We start from the raw sequence: 17,281 nt of genomic DNA on the forward strand, positions 1-17,281 counted from the left end.
TACTGGGGTATGACTTTGTGGTTGAGTATAAGAAAGGTGTGGAAAATAGGGTGGCTGATGCCCTATTTAGAAAGGAAGGCTGGGAAGAGGAGGTTACCTTATCCTTATTAACTATTCCTATAGCTGGCTGGGTGGAGCAACTTGAAGCAACAGTATTTGGTGGATGAGATGCTCCAGCAGCTGCTGGATAAGTGGAACAAGAATTAGCTGGACACCTGGAAATATTCTGTCAGAGATGGTCTTCTACTCTATAAGCATAAAATCCTACTTGGCCAATCTCAAGAGTTCAAGGCCCTGGTGCTTAACTTTGTGTATAGTGACCCTATGGCGGGGCACTCCGGGTATGATAAGACCCTCCAACGAGCCAAGAGAGATTTTTATTGGAAGGGGATGAGGAAGGAGATTAAGAAATTTATTCGTGAATGTGACATTTGTCAGCAGACTAAATATGAGAATACCTACCCGGTTGGGCTGCTACAGCCCTTACCTATCCCTAATCGGGTCTGGACAGACATTACCGTGGACTTTGTGGAAAGGGTTACCCCTATCCCAAGGCCATTCGGTAATTTTTGTAGTGGTGGATAGGTTGTCCAAATACTGTCATTTCACCTCCCTCTCCCACCCCTATACCGCAACCAAGATAGCCAAACTTTTCATAAAGAATATATTCAAGCTCCATGGAATTCCCCAGTTAATCATCTCAGACAGGGATCCCATTTTCACCAGTCTCTTTTGGCAGGAGCTGTTCAGGCTATAGGGGACCTCACTGAAGCTCAGTACGAGCTACCTATAGGATTTTAGGATATGTTGGTAAAACTGCATACTATAATTGTATGGCAGTGTTGGAATATATAGAGAATAAATCATCTAGCTTACACTAGATATCTTTTACATGAAGAGTTCTAGTACTAATAACTATCTACCTTATCACAAGACTTAAAGAGACCTAGACTAATAGAATATAACTAGTCTAAAGATTATCCACAGAGACAGAATCTTGATCTAACTCTAACACTTTACACTTATCATTATCGGATAACAAGTCTAATCCAATACGCCCCCTCAAACTCGACGTGGGAGGATGAACGTTGAGGTTGAATCGGAACATGATGAACTGGGCAGCAGCAAGTGGCTTCGTGAGGATATCGACCAATTGATCTTTTCCAGAGATGAAACATACTTTAAGGAGCTTTTTAGCTACCATATCTCGGACAAAATGATAGTCAATCTCTATATGCTTTGTACGAGCATGATAGATAGGATTGGAAGCGAGATACGTGGCACCAATATTATCACAATACAAAATCGGTGGTTCTGGAGATATTACATCAAGTTCACGAAGAAGTGTTTGGATCCAAGTTAACTCTGCAGCTGTATTCGCAATGGCCTTGTACTCAGATTCGGTACTAGATCGGGACACCGTGGGTTGTTTCTTGGAGCTCAAGGATAAGATGTTTTTACCAAGAAGGACACAATACCCGGAAGTAGAGTGCCGATCATCAGGACAACTAGCCCAATCAGAATCTGAGTAAGCAGTGAGATGCTTTGAAGAATTCTTTGAAATGCAGAAGGTATGTGAAATTGTGGACTTTAAATACCGAAGGATACGTTTTACTGCCGACCAGTGAGTGTCTCGAGGATCTTGCATAAACTGTGATACTTTATTGACTGCAAAGGCAATGTCAGGCCGAGTAAGGGAGAGATATTGAAGAGATCCCACCGTGCTTCGGTATTGAGTAGAGTCTGTAATAGTAGAACCTTCAAACTGGCTGAGAGTAGTGGAAGCCGACATAGGAGTAGCTATTGGCTTTGCAAGCAACATGTTTGTCTTGGTGAGGAGATCATGAATATACCTCTGTTGGGAAAGATGAAGATCATCATTGTGCCATGTAGCTTCAACTCCAAGAAAAAAATGAAGAGGTCCAAGATCCTTAAGGGCAAAGGATTCGTGAAGGTCACTGATGAGCCGAGAGATGGCTGCTGGATGGGAGCTTGTGATTATGATGTCATCAACGTATATTAGGACAAAGACAGTGATGCCATGAGCTTTGTATATAAACAGAGACGAGTCTGATTTGGAGCTAGTGAACTTTAGATCAAGTAGTCGAGTACTTAGGAGCAAAAACCAGGCGCGGGGGGCCTGTTTTAAGCCATATAAGGCTTTGCGGAGCTTACAAATAGCTGTTGGATATTGAGGATGCTGAAATCCAGGAGGTTGAGCCATATACACAGTTTCTTGGAGGTGACCATGAAGAAATGCGTTGCCAACATCCACTTGTCGAATGTCCCAACCTGCAGAGACAGCAATGGAAAGCACAGTACGAATAGTAATAGGTTTGACCATTGGACTATAAGTTTCGGCAAAGTCAATTCCAAGTTGTTGGTGAAACCCTTTCGCCACTAAACGAGCCTTGTACCGTTCTATTTCGCCATTAGCTTTTCTTTTAATTCTGAAAACCCGTTTGGAGCCGACAATGTTCATTGAGGGAAGGGATGGAACTAGAGACCATGTTCCATTTTTGAGGAGAGCATCAAATTCAGCATTCATAGCTGCTCGCTAGGCCGGATGTTTGCTGGCTTGAGAGAAACAAGTAGGTTCTTCTTCGGTGGATGCAATGGAAGCCATGAGAGCTTGAGGAGGGTACCTCACCCTGCCATCAGTGAACTTGGATGGCTTGAAGATCATATTCTGTGACCGAGTGGTCATGTCATGGACTCGGGTTGGAGGAATTTGTAAGGGGGCAGAAGAGGCTGGCTCGGATTGAGAAGGTGAGGGCGGTGTGTTTACTGTAGGGGAAGGTGATGGAGTAAGTGGTGTGTTTGGAAAGGTCAGCAGAGGTGGATCTGAACATGAGGCAGGAGATTGAGGAGTTAAGGAAGGTATAATGGGAATAGAGATCAAGGAAGGTGTGATAGGAACAATAGATGTTGTAGTAGGAGTAGGAGTTGAAAAGGGGAAGCTATTTTCATTGAAGACGACATGTCTTGTAATATAGACTCAACCGGAGGGAAGATGAAGACATTTATAGCCAAGATGTTGTTTGCTATATCCAATAAACACACAAGAGGAAGAGTGGAAGGAGAGTTTAGAGGAGTTGTAAGGGCGAAGAAAGGGCCAGCATTCACAACCAAAATTTTTAAGGAATTTGTAGTCGGGAGGAGTGTGAAAGAGAGACTCAAATGGAGATTTTCTGTTGGTAACTTTAGATGGGAGACGATTGATGAGATAAGTGGCTGTTTCAAAAGCTGAATCCCAAAAGATTAAAGGTACATTTGCAGTGGCAAGAAGGGAGAGGCCGGTTTCAACAATGTGGCGATGTTTTCTTTCAATAGTTCCCATTTGATGATGGGTGTGTGGACAACTTAATCTATAAGAGGTTCCCATGGAATTAAGGGCAGATTGAAGTGGGCGAAATTCACCACCATTATCACTTTGGACAGATTTAATTTTAGTATTGAAGAATGTTTCAACAAGATGTTTGAAACGAAGAAAAGTTGAACACACTTCAGATTTAGTTGCAAGAGGAAAGAGCCAAGTGTACTTACTAAAATCATTAACCACACTTAAATAGAAACGATTGTTGTTTACAGAATTTACAGAGGCAGGGCCCCATACATCAAGAAACAACAATTGAAAGGGAGAATTTGAAATAGAAGGTGAATAACTGAAATGAAAACGGTGACTTTTGCCCTGTTGACATGGAGAGCAGACGGAGGAGGACTTTGATGAAGACACATGCAGTTTATTTGACTGGACAACTTGGTTGACGATTGGAGAGGCAGGATGACCAAGCCTTAGATGCCACTGATCCAGGGAGACTTTTTCACCAAGGAAGGCAGCAGGAGACCGGGAAGAAGCAGCATCAAAGGATGGCCATGGATAGAGACCGAGCTTACTCGGGCCTTGAAAGAGCAACTGACGAGTTTGAAGATCCTTAACACAGAAAAAGGTAGGGTGAAACTCAATGAAAACATGGTTATCACGTGTGAATTGATTTACGGATATAAGGTTTTTCTGTATTTGAGGAACATGAAAAAGAGAGAATAAATGAAAATTACGTGAGGGAGTGGGTAAGAGTCCACGACCAGAATTTGAAATATGCAAACCTTGCCCATTGCCCACTCGGATCTGATCAGTGCCATTGTAGTTCTCAGCATGCATTGAGGTTTGCCAGCTCATTCGTGAGATGGACATTAGATCCGGTGTCATGATACCATTGAGAGTCAGATGCAGTAGGGAGGGAAGCCAAGTTTGCATTTAGGGGAGAGCTTTCAGATTGGTATCCTTGTTCAAACCGGAACCAGCAAGTGGCAGCCGTATGGCCTAGCTTGTGACAAATTTGACATGTAGGGCGTTGGGACGGGCCAGAAAAGGAATATTGATGAGGTGGTCCTCGACCACGGCCATGCCCCCTACCACGAGAGAAATTAGTGTTGCGGTAGCCCCTATTGGAGCCACGATTGTTCCTTGGATAGCTAGGACTTTGACGTTGAGCAGTGTTGGCAGTAGAGATGTTGATATCAAGGGCTGTTTTGTGAGTCTCCAGACGCAGTTCATATGATAACATGTAGCCATAAAGGTCAGTAAGAGAGATAGAATCCTGTCTTGTTGTGACAGAGGTAACAAGGGGGCCATAATCAGCACCCAGTCCAGCAAGGATATTTGAGATTAGTTCAGAATCTTCGACGGGCTTTCCAATGGCAGCCAAGAGGTTTGCAATTCCCTGTGCTTTTTGGAAATAAGCAGAGACAGTTTGAGCATCTTTCTTCAGATTGGATAGTTGTTGCTTGAGTAGGAGGATCCGAGATTGGGATTGCGCAGCAAATAGAGTTTCGAGAGTGACCCAGACTTCCCGAGATGTTGTAAGGCCGATAACATGAGGCAGTGTTTCCACCGAGAGTGTGGAGATGATGGCGCTGAAGATAATGCGATCTTGATGATACCATGGAGAATGATCGGGATTGAGGATGAGGAGACCAGAGGTTCGGTCAGGGATGAGTTTTGGAGGCTGAGGGAAGGTGCCATCAACATAACCGAAGAGGTTGTGGCCTTCAAGAAACGGAACCATGAGAAATTGCCATAGGATGTAATTATCCTGGGTTAGTTTTTCAGAGATGTGATGGTGCACATTCTGAATAAGAATTGGGGAAGTAACTGGGATGGAGATAGGCGGTGGGTTGGAGGTGGTAGAATCGATTTCAGAGGTGGGAGCAGCCATAGACGTTAGTCTTGACTGGCTCTGATACCATATAGGATTTTAGGATATGTAGGTAAAGCTGCATACTATAATTGTATGGCAGTGTTGGAATATATAGAGAATAAATCATCTAGCTTACACTAGATATCTTTTACATGAAGAGTTCTAGTACTAATAACTATCTACCTTATCACAAGACTTAAAGAGACCTAGACTAATAGAATATAACTAGTCTAAAGATTATCCACAGAGACAGAGTCTTGATCTAACTCTAACACTTTACACTTATCATTATCTAATAACAACTCTTGATCTAACTCTAACACTTTACACTTATCATTATCGGATAATAAGTCTAATCCAATACTACCATCCCCAGACCGATGGTCAAACGGAGGTGGTGAACAAATGTCTAGAGAATTATCTTCGCTGCTTTGCAGCGGACAGACCTAAACAATGGACCTTTTGGTTGCCATGGGCTGAGTAATGGTACAATACTACCTGACACTCTTCCATCAAGATGACACCCTATGAAGCCGTCTACGTTGTTCCACCTCCCAGACTCCTAAGCTATGTCCCGGGAACAACTAGGGTTAAGGCGGTAGATGAAGTGCTTCGCAACTGCGAGCAGATTCTCAACCTCCTCCAGCAAAACATTAAACAGGCCCAACATCGCATGAAAAAGTTTGCAGATTTAAAGCGCACCGAGAGGGAATTTGAAGTAGGGCAGTATGTTTACCTGAGACTGCAACCCTATCGGCAGTCAACCGTCGCGCACCGTTAGTCCCTCAAGTTGTCACCCCGGTTCTATGGTCCTTTTCGAGTCATACGTCGTGTGGGTCAAGTGGCCTATGAACTCGATCTACCGCCGGAAGCCCGCATCCACCCGGTCTTCCATGTCTTCCAGTTGAAACCTAAGCTCGGATCTGCTTCCACCGCTCTACCCAAGCTACCTCCAGTCGACTCCAATGGTGTCCTTTGGCTAGAACCAGCCGAGATACTGCCCCGCCGCTCCAGCCCAAGAAATAACCGGCCTTTTATCGAGATTTTGGTTCAGTGGGAGGGACAATCCACTGAGGATGCTACCTGGGAGGAGTTCCACAGCCTCAAAGATGCCTACCCACACCTTGTGGGCAAGGTGTTTTGATCAGAAGGGGTATTGTCACACAACAATTCTCTGAGGAAGGAAGGGAGTAAAGGTGTGATTTTGAGAAAAGGAAGAGAGAAGAAAGATAGAAGAATAGAAGAGTTGAGTTCGGAATTACCAGTTGCGTGGCAGCTTGTGAGTGGGTTGCTGAAAGGTGCGGTCCAGCTGGGCTTCTAGATGAGGCCATGCGGTACGTTTTGAGTAGCCAGCGTTTTATGTTATTTAGTTTTGTTTTATGCTTTCTTTTGTTTAGTCGTTTTATGTTCAAGGGGGGCTGTGTTTTGTAAGGGGCGTATATAAGTCCCAAGGGCGGTTTTGTCTAGGTATCTTTGATGAATAGTGATATTGTTTTGGAGGTTGGCATCCTCGAATGTGCTGTATCAGTTATTCCCTCATTTTCATCGATCCAATTTCTCAAATTCTTTTCCATTAAACCCTAAATTTCCTTAACAATTAGTGAACAACAATTAAATTTGTTCCATCCTCACTATAAACGGCGTACTCCGATTCCTTATTTTTTTTTCCCCTCTTTTACACAAGGATCTAATTAACTTTTCATTGATTAATTGTTGAATTTGACTTAGTTAAGTAATTACTTGACAATGCATTAATTCATATTACATAATAAAAGTGCCATGCGCCTGATCGATCGAGAAGTCATGACAAACTACCATTTTAACTTGGGCACAGTAAAATACCTTGTGATATATTTTTTGTAAGAAATATAATAAATCTATTGTCAAAATTAAAGTATACCGTCCTTTCAGAAAATGTTTCTTCAATTTCTTTTTCATCTCAATGTGATCACAATGATTTTTACTCCAACTTTGAGTTTTATGCGTACATACCGCCGCTTCGATATTGTAATTTTAAAAGCCGCATGATATTTGGGAAGACAAAATGAAGACTTTAGTCTTTCTTATAACATTACTCAAGAGATTAATAAGTGTTGTCAGGAATACCACAATTTTTACTACAAGTTCTTTCAAATTGAGGTTGTTAGAATAGTTTCCGGTATGGTGTGACAGCTCCCTCTACGATGTTCTTCACTTCCCACAATTGCGGTAAAACAAATAATGTCAAGAGAACACGCCGGGGTTGTCGGTGGATCTCACTCCGATGCTTAAGTTAGTCTCTAAGAGAAAAATATGCTAAACACAATAATTCAATCTTAGGTTATATCTGGTGTAGAGGCTTATTTATAGTATGCCCACTTGACAACTTGGCCTAGCTAATATTTAATTAGAGTTCCACTAGTGGGCCACTGTTGGCTTGGAGGCTCATAACCTTTCTGAATGGGATGATCTGAGTTGAATTATTCCCAACAGAAGTAATCATATATTCATATCATATATATATATATATATATATATATATATATATATATATATATATATATATATATATATATATATATATATATATATATATATATATATATATATATAATAGAGGAATCATTCAGATGAATGCTTAATATTGAGACAAGTGGCGTATTAAAAATGTGGCGTATTATTGATGCTAGGAGTCCTCACCATGAAAGGACGCAAACGAAGGACTTCATATCTCTTGCGACACGCCCAGCGTACCAGGCTGAGTAAGCGTCCGTTGGGATCTCGTTCATCTTTCTTATGATGTTTGCCTGTCATGCTGTAGTCCAAAATATAGATTAAAGGAACCTAAAAGAAAATATTGTTAACAATTAACATATTTCAACTAAAGAAAATCTCACACTCACTATAATCAAATAATGAATAATTAACAATTTATAAACCATCAAACTTGAAGCGAAATTTTATAAATATTGTTTTCTTATTATCGTATACATGGTACCTTCAAAATGGAGGGCAATATCAAGTTAACTGTAACTCACAAAACATTTTATATATAATGGCTAAATTATATAATTATCAGCGTACATAATCAACTACAAATTATAATTATTGACCACAAAATTATATATTATGCTTAATTTGTGGTATGAAAATTGATTTGCACGCTTATTGCAAATTATTTTCAAATTAAGCATATCAAATCACATGTATTGAATATTTACATTTATTAAATTTAATTCAAGAGAACAATTACATAATATTGTAATGCACAAAATAGTGTAAAACAAAAAGAACTGGATAAAGATCAACAAACAAATAATTATCCATCTTTATAAACTATTTTTTTTTTATTTTTTTATTTTAATATTTTAAAAATAGCCATCGTCAAACACACCCAATCCTTATAATTGCGACAAATGGCGCTTAATTCTGTTGACAAGTGTCCCTCATTATTAAACGTGCGTTTAAGTTAGTTAAACTTGGTGTAAAGTTAGCTATTTTGGTGAGTAAAATTTGGTGAGGCTACTATGAATGCTCTCATCATGCGTGCAGTTTTTATTTTTTAAAACAAAATAACTGTATCTGAAGTCAAATACAAAGGAAAAGATGCGATTAGTTTTTTTTTTTTTTTCCTACTAAATAACTGTATCTGAAAAATTGTTTGAAGGAAGACGCTATAACATTAAAAAAAGACAAGACTTCTTCCTCACTATTTCTCATGCTCCAAAGAACTTGCCACCTTATCAAACTCCCAACCCTTTACGCTGATCAAGTAAGTTTTCTATGCATGCTTAAGATTTCATTTTAAAATTTGTTTTGTGGTTCATTTATTATAATTCTGAATAGTTTTTTTTTTTTTTTTTTTTTTTTTTTTTTTTTTTTTTTTTAAATTGACTTTGATTATGTTTATTATGTTTTGTTGTGATAATACTCATATGGTTAAATAGTATTGTTCTGTGATTGGATATTAGTTAAAACACACATGAGTTAAAAGCATAACGTTCCAAAATTGAAAGAACGAATTTGTGATATATTCCGTAGGTCTTTAAATCAATTGATAGAAAATTGGTTCTTTGGGCATCTCTTACGGTGTTTTGACTACATCGTTCGCTACATTCTATTCATTTCTTTGTCTTTGCTTTTGTATTTATTTTCTTTTATTTTGTTTGACTTCATGGCAAATTAAAGAAGAATCTAGACGTACGCTCTATTTCTTTGTTTGTTTTTGCTTTTGTATTTTTTTCCTTTTGATTTGTTTAGGAATTAGGCATACCATTTTTGCGTTTTGTTCAGCTTGCTTTTTTTTTTTTTTTTTTTTTTTTTTTTTTTTTTTTGAGATTACAATAAATGGCCTCTTTAATTTGTTTGCAAAATGTATCTTACTGAAAATAAATAGCACAAAAATGTTACTTTATTGTTAGTTTAAGTTCCATTACTTTGATTTGTAGCATTTATTTTCAAATTTTCACTTAGTTGTTATTTTTCCTTTCTCATGTGGTTCATTTTTGGACAAACCACCATATTATGTATAATGACTTTTGAATTAATGTTTAAAATTATTAAAATATAGGTGATCTCTCCAATTCTCTCTAAAAATAGTTTGCAAGAAACGTGAAGCTGGTCTCATTCTCCTTCTTCAAATTAAAGTAAGTTCCTTCTCAAACTATTTTATTTGACTTCACAAAGGAATAGTCTAAATACTCTATTTCTTTCTCTTCTACTTGAACATGCTATTGGTATAAATGTCGTCACATTTTTAAATTTTTGTTAAACTGCTAGTTCTTCCTTCTCCTGTACTTAATTTTTAGTCAAATCACCATATTATTTATAATGCCTTTTGAATTAATGTTTAAAAGTACTAAATATAGGCGATTTCTCCAATTCTCTCTCAAAATAGTTTGCAAGATACGTTAAGCTCATCCTATTATCCTTTTCAAATTAAGGTAAGTTCCCTCGATTTGTTTTGTAGCATTATTTTGACATTGTAAATAAATTGCAATACATGCGGAGGTATGTTCCTAATATATATTTCTTGCTACATCAATATTGTAATTCATAAATTGAATTGTTAAATACTTATATTATACTCTTAACCATTGCATTTTTAAATTATTCTCTTAAGTAATAAATAATATTATATGTTCTACTTGAGTTTTATGAAGTAAATGATATTCTGTAAAAAAAAATGTGACTTAATTTTTTTCTGTAGAAAATTTTACAATAGGGAAAAAATGGAAAACACAAGACTCGCATGACGTAGAAGACAGATGCTTTTACATGAAAAAAATCATTCCATACCTAAATATAGGTTTGAACTTGCAGACTATGAGACAATAACATGCCGTTGCAATGACCATACTTATTTGATAGGTATCGATAATTTCTTTACATTTATTACAAAATTTAGTTTTAAAATTTTGCCATAACTAATAAAAAATACAAAATCAATACTATCTTCATTGATATATCTTTCATGAATATACAAATGTTATTGGTAGATTGGAATCAGTTGGAGTAATTCAGGAAGTAAAGTTTAAATGACGTCCAACCAAAATACGCACAATCCATCTTCTATTGGAAGAGTAAGGAAATACTTGAATTCCAAATTAAAGACAATAAGCTATTGAACCCATAAAACAAAACTTTATATCACATAAAAATAAAATAATGTGAAAGTTGAGAAAATTATTTCGAACTTAGTTATGTATTATATCAGAAACAAAGTTTTGCAGATAACTTTGTGGGGGGTCTAAAGCATATCAAATAGATGAGGATTTTTATAAGAATACTCCAAGACCAGCCATTGCAATTGTAACTTCGACAATTGTGAGAACTTATAGAGGTAACTATTTATCTTAGTATGTTTAATAAAAATAAAATGACTTTCTACTAATAATGGTAATGAATTTCTCTTTGAAATTTTTGTAGGTTAGTACAACTTATCATCAACAAGTGCAACAAGGGTTTACATCAATCTTGATATTCCGGAAGTTGATACAGTTATTGACAAGTAAGAACACTACATTATATTATTCTTTATTTTTTTTTTAATTTCCATTTTTAATAAAAAACAACATTTATTTATGAATAGGTTAAACAACGTCCCAATAATAGAAGTGAATCAAATGAAGATTGAACAACCACCAATAATACCAGATAGAGAACTTGCCTTACACAATAGGAAGACAATTACAGAGATAAAACAAATGGAAGAGAACTCAGAAGCGAAGGTATTAATAAATTATAACTATTTAATGCATTTATAAAATATCATGAATACAATATCAATTGTTTAATTTTTTATTAAAAAAAATTGCAGGAAATATTCTACACATGTTTATGCAAATTTGAAAGAATAGACAACAAGTATGGCTGATATTATATTGGTTGTATAACATGCAAGACGAAGGTTAAGTTTAAATAAGGAAATTTTTGGTGTGAACATTGTCAAGTAGAACCGAAATTCAGCGTATCAAGGTAAACAACAAATGATATTTAATTCACTCATATATATAGAAATATATAGAAATATCTCTATAGAATCTTTGAAGCGCAAGTTGCAGAAGAAGCTAACATCCAAAAGGTAACAATGCTTTATATGTTGAATCCTTAAAATCTACACAATATTTACCTACATAATTATATGCAACTTCTAATGAAACTCGATTTCTTATTATAGGAAACTCCAACTGTAAAGTTTAGGGGGTCTAGCTCCAAGCAAGAAAAGGAGTACGACGTTGTTAGCCAAACAATAGAAAATGAACAAATGTTTAGTCAAGATTCTTCATTGCATTCTTCCCTACCTACAGAAGACACAGAGTCCGGTGATGATGAAATACCTCTCAAGGTTCTTTACAAACGATTCAAAGCTACTAAAAAGAAGTTTTGAATCGTTTATCTTTTTGTATTTGTAATTTGTAATCTACTATATTTATAATATTGACAATATAATATTTGGCTTAATGTTTGGTAGTTTATAAATTGCTAATTATTCATTATTTGATAACGGTGAGTTTGCGATTTTCAGACTTTCATTTTTATTCCTAAATTTTTATTTTATTTCTTAAATTAATTGTAATATTCTAATTTGTTATGCAATTTTAATTAGTAACAACCCGTGCATGACGCGGGTTATATGCTAGTGAGTCCATAGAAAGGATCCCATGGCAAACTTTCTCTTCTGTTCCGCATCCCCATTGATTGGTAGGCCATACTGTTTGAGCAAACAGTCAAGTTTCCACTATAATATTGTATGTCCCCAAGTATAAACAGGTAGTTTTGATTTCATAAGCAAAGGTCAAGCAATTAATTGAAGTCGTTTAATAAACGATTCACCTAAACCATTTTGAGTATGAGTATGAGTAACAAGATGTTCAACACTAATATTGATTGACATGCAATAGTCATAAAATGCTTGAGATGTAAATTCACCTGTATTGTTCATCTGAATATATTGAATTGGATAATCAGGAAATTGTGCTCATAATCTAATTATTTGGGCAAGAAGTTTAGCAAATGCAACATTACAAGTAGAAAACAGGCAAAACATGTGACCACATAGTTAATGCATCTATTAAAACCATAAAATATCTAAATGACCCCCATAGAGGGTGAATCGACCCACATATATCTTATTGGATTATTTTTAAAAATGATAGAGATTCAACAATTACCTTAGAAGGGGATAGTTTGATAATAAATTTATCTTTAGAACATGGAGCACAAGGATAATTACTTGGTAAAATAATATTTTGGTTCTTTAAGGGATGTCCATGTGAGTTTTCAATTATTCGACATATCATAATTGTTCTCGGATGTCCAAAACAATAATTCCAAAGCATAAATATCTTTGGATCAAAGTACTTCTAGTGCATCACAACATGTGATTTAATTGTTCTAATCATTGTATAATACAACTCGAAAGAGAAAGCATACAGTTTTTTTCAATATAAGCTTCTGACCCGAAATTATTGAAGTAATATAAAGATATTCGTCACTTTTTTTGTTAGTGGTTTCAACATGATAACCATTTAGAGGAATTTTCTTAAAACTGATTAATTTCTTTTTAGATTTAGAAGAATACAAAGCATCGGCAATACAACTTTATTTTTCTTTTTTATTTTTGACAATAAGATATTTGCTCTTCCAGAGCCTTCAATTAGGTTTGATGAACCTGAAATTGAATTGACACTAACTTTGTTTAATATTAAATATTGTAAATGTTTTTTTTTTTTATCTTGAATCATTCCATTGGTATGAATCATACCTCCATACATAAACAAAATGTATATTAAATTTCTTTACCCAAAAAGAAAATAACAAAATACAAATAAAGTTGACTTGGCCTGTCAATTGCTTGGATAGGACACACGTTACACATTAGTGCTGCTCAACCTTTAACCAGACATACTTTGGAAAAGCATCTTCTATATTTCATTGTCAATCACCATTTTATTTTATTGAATTTAACCCTAAATATGATGTGAAGTGATAATTACGTTTGTCATCATCTAATTAAATAAGGCATGCAACATTATGCATATTGTTAATTAAATGCAACAGAATAAAATATTAACTATAAAATTTTCAACAATCTTTGTCCGCGTAAGGTTGCAAGTTTTAAAAAAATAATATAGATATCTATATATATATATATATATATATATATATAGAGTAAAAAACTAAAAAAAATAAAAAAATAAAGATATAGAAGCTGCATAGGTGTCATGCAAACTCTTCGCCGATCGAATGTGTCGCCTAAGATATTTTGCAAATAATTGATTCTTGTGCCTTATTAGATTAGATTAGGAGTGTCGAAAATCAACTAGTATGCGTCTTCTTCTAGTTGATTAAGGTCAAAATTATATATATTTTTTGTTTTATTTAATGATTTGTATGATTTTTACGCATTTAGATGTGAAAAAAAATAATGATTTTAAAAAATTCAAATATTCTTTATCCTTCCAATAAAAAATGAAGAAATCATTGAAAAAGAATATTTAAATAGAATAGTGAAAGTGAATAGCTAAAATAGAGTGATATGTAGGTGCTTTGAAAAAGTAGATAGATAATATACAGAAATGTGATTTTTTAAAATTTAAACTAAGAAAATAAATTTTTGAGCCGAATGTGAATGCTCTAAGAGGTGGATTGGAATCTCAAGTAATTTAAGTACAAATTGCTAGCAATTTTGACAATAACTATAAGAAAGCCATTACTTTTTTTTTTTTTTTTAAAAAAAAAACTATGAGAAACCCAGTATAGAAATCCTTGATGGATTTCATCTTTGAAACACTTTCTCTGAATTTCACATGAAAAAAAAAGGTTGGGTCCAAATGCCCTAGACAAGTGAGAATCCTTTTCTTGCATCTACGCTGTTCGGAGCACCCCAGCCTCCCAACCCCCTCATTCCCTACACAAATTTTATTTGGTAAAATTTCCACAAAGAATCGAGGAGATGCCCATCGTGTAGTTATCAATTATTTTAATGCTTTCAAAAATATTTTGGACAATTTTCCGAAATTTATTTTCATTGATAGGGATTATCTTGTCATATGGGCCATCATGTGGAGATCAATTGATGCTGCAAAATATTTTAGACAGTTGTAGTTATTATCTTTTCATATGATAGAAAAACCCTCTCCATTTCTACAAACAAACAATTGACTTAAAACATTGCATTATGGAAAATGTTATTTACACTACACCCACATAACAATGATACAACAGCCCCTCACATGGGGTGGGCCCCTCACATTGTAGGGCCCACCTCATGTGAGGGGCTGTTGTACCATTGTTATGTGGGTGTAGTACACCAATCAAGTCCCTTGCATTATTGACACGCATAGATATCTACAACAATTATCTCTTCAGCTAGAAGACAGTGAATAGTTGGTTATTTTTTTTAAAACCAACTATACAATCTTCAGAAGACGGTGAATAGAGTAAACAAATAATATATATATATATATATATTAAGTATATATGTTTCAAGTTGTGAAGATTAAGGTGTGAAAACGAAATTTGGTGCGGAAGAAGTTAAAAACATATAGAACTACCAATTTTCTAGCGAGAGAGAGAGAGAGAGAGAGAGAGAGAGAGAGAGAGAGAGAGAGAGAGAGAGAGAGAGAGAGAGAGAGAGAGAGAGAGAGAGAGAGAGAGCCCAACAAAAATATAGAACTACCAAACTACTAAGAGTATTTGTTTTTCCTCTTATGTCATACATATAACATAAGTGTGATATCCTTTAGAAAAAGCGTGGCAATATTTGGAATACACTTGTTCACATATTCCCCTTTTATTCTGTAATCGAATTACTAGGCCAAGTTTCAGTTAATTGATTCAGGTTCTCATTCCAATTTCCACCCAATAAAACAAACCTCCCCAATCCAAATTAAAGTTTGAATAATAAAATATAAATATATTTGAATACATCAAAAACTAATTCATCATAGAAGCATGTTATGCAACAAATGGTGTTAATTGAAATGAAAAACTGGCTAGAGTTAATAGTACATAAATTAAAGCTACTACCATAGCCTGAGAACCTCCAAAATAATATCAGATTTAATTTTACTCCATTTTTTTTTCTTTTTCTTTTTCGAAAAACTTAAAATTAGATTTGAACAGTTAAAAAAATTGTACAAAATACAAGAACCAGAAACCATCTTAACATCAGGCGCATTTGATTCCATCACCACCCTCACCTTCTCTTTCCCTCTCACAGGCCAATCAAAAATCCGCATCAGTTGGACCCCCACCATAAAAGACTCCACGTGATCCAGAGGAAAAGGCTGGAAAGCCTACTCCTCCGAGGATGGCCACACAATCTTCACGCTTGGCTGTTGGCTCCAACCACCCCTTAATTCGCTGACGTCATCACCGCAATAAACGCCTCCGTGGCGTCAACCCTCCTCAGGTCCCACCCGGCTTTTCTCAAGCGGGCTTGATTATGGTTATTAGTTCCATTCGTGTCTGTTTTTTGTTTACTTACGTAAAAAGAGAATTAAGCAAATTGTCTCTTAATTAATAGGCCCTTACAATTAGTAAGTATTTTTACATTGTTTTATTTTGTGTTGGGTGTATTATTGAGAAGTCCATCCTTTTTCGGTTTTAAGACCATCCTTGTAATATTTTTCATTTATTTAATCAGAAAATAAATGCATTATTTTTTATAGGAAAAATGTAAATTTAATCCATATGGTTTTACTGATTTGTAATAGAATAATACTATAAATCAGCTCATCCCCCCAAAGCCTGCATGGCGTAGTCTCCCATTGCATTTGGTACTTTGGTTGGGGAGATTACGGCAGGGGCACATAGGCTTTGGGGATGGGGATGAAGAGGATTACTCTTTACAATAAGTTTCCTTGTGGTTTTAAAATGTTTTGAAAGCTCAGTATGATATATGTAAAAACAACAAATTAATATTTTTTTTTTCTTTATTAAAAAAAATATTAATTTTTTTTAATAAAGAAAAAAAATCTCCGTCTTTGATGTACGTACTAAAATGGTTTTATAGTATATACACCATTTCTTGAGTCAAGTGAATTCCGGGAGCGAGAAGGATTGAGAGTTAATAGAAATCTTATTATTATAGGGGAAATGTGATTTGTGTCATTATTTTGTACATTTATTTTGTATTATTTTTTCAAATCTATCACTAAATTTGTGGGACTCACATGTGAGTCCCACAAATTCAATGATAGATTTACACACCTCTCATACGGAAATGGACAAAAAATGTGTAAGAGAATGAAAACAATTTTTTTCTTTGTTAGAAAAATGAGATATGATACTTTTATAACCTTTGTACAACACCAATAATTTTTTTTTGTCAAACTAACCATTAGATCTGTTTTCCCACATATAGGTCTTACATATCCAATTTTTGATATTAATAAAAGTTGGTGGAGTTGTACCAGATTTATATAGAAGTTAGAAACGTAACATATTTCTAGAGAAATTGACACTTCAGGGATCCAATATATTCAAGAAACTCTCATTCATACGGCTCTAACACTATATTTAGTAAGGAGATGAACACATTAAGGAGTTTTTCGTGAGACCATAATATAATATGTTGAGACAGCTTAATACAA

At 35.2% G+C, this 17,281-nt stretch overlaps 1 pseudogene; it reads right to left on the bottom strand.

Moving 5' to 3' along the window:
* Window positions 1–4,592: 4,592 nt before the first annotated feature.
* LOC133855097 (small nucleolar RNA Z247) lies at window positions 4,593–4,691 on the bottom strand (annotated as a pseudogene).
* Between the last annotated feature and the right edge of the window lie 12,590 nt (window positions 4,692–17,281).

This window comes from Alnus glutinosa, chromosome 13 (assembly GCF_958979055.1).
Source record: "Alnus glutinosa chromosome 13, dhAlnGlut1.1, whole genome shotgun sequence".
Classification (NCBI taxonomy): domain Eukaryota; kingdom Viridiplantae; phylum Streptophyta; class Magnoliopsida; order Fagales; family Betulaceae; genus Alnus; species Alnus glutinosa.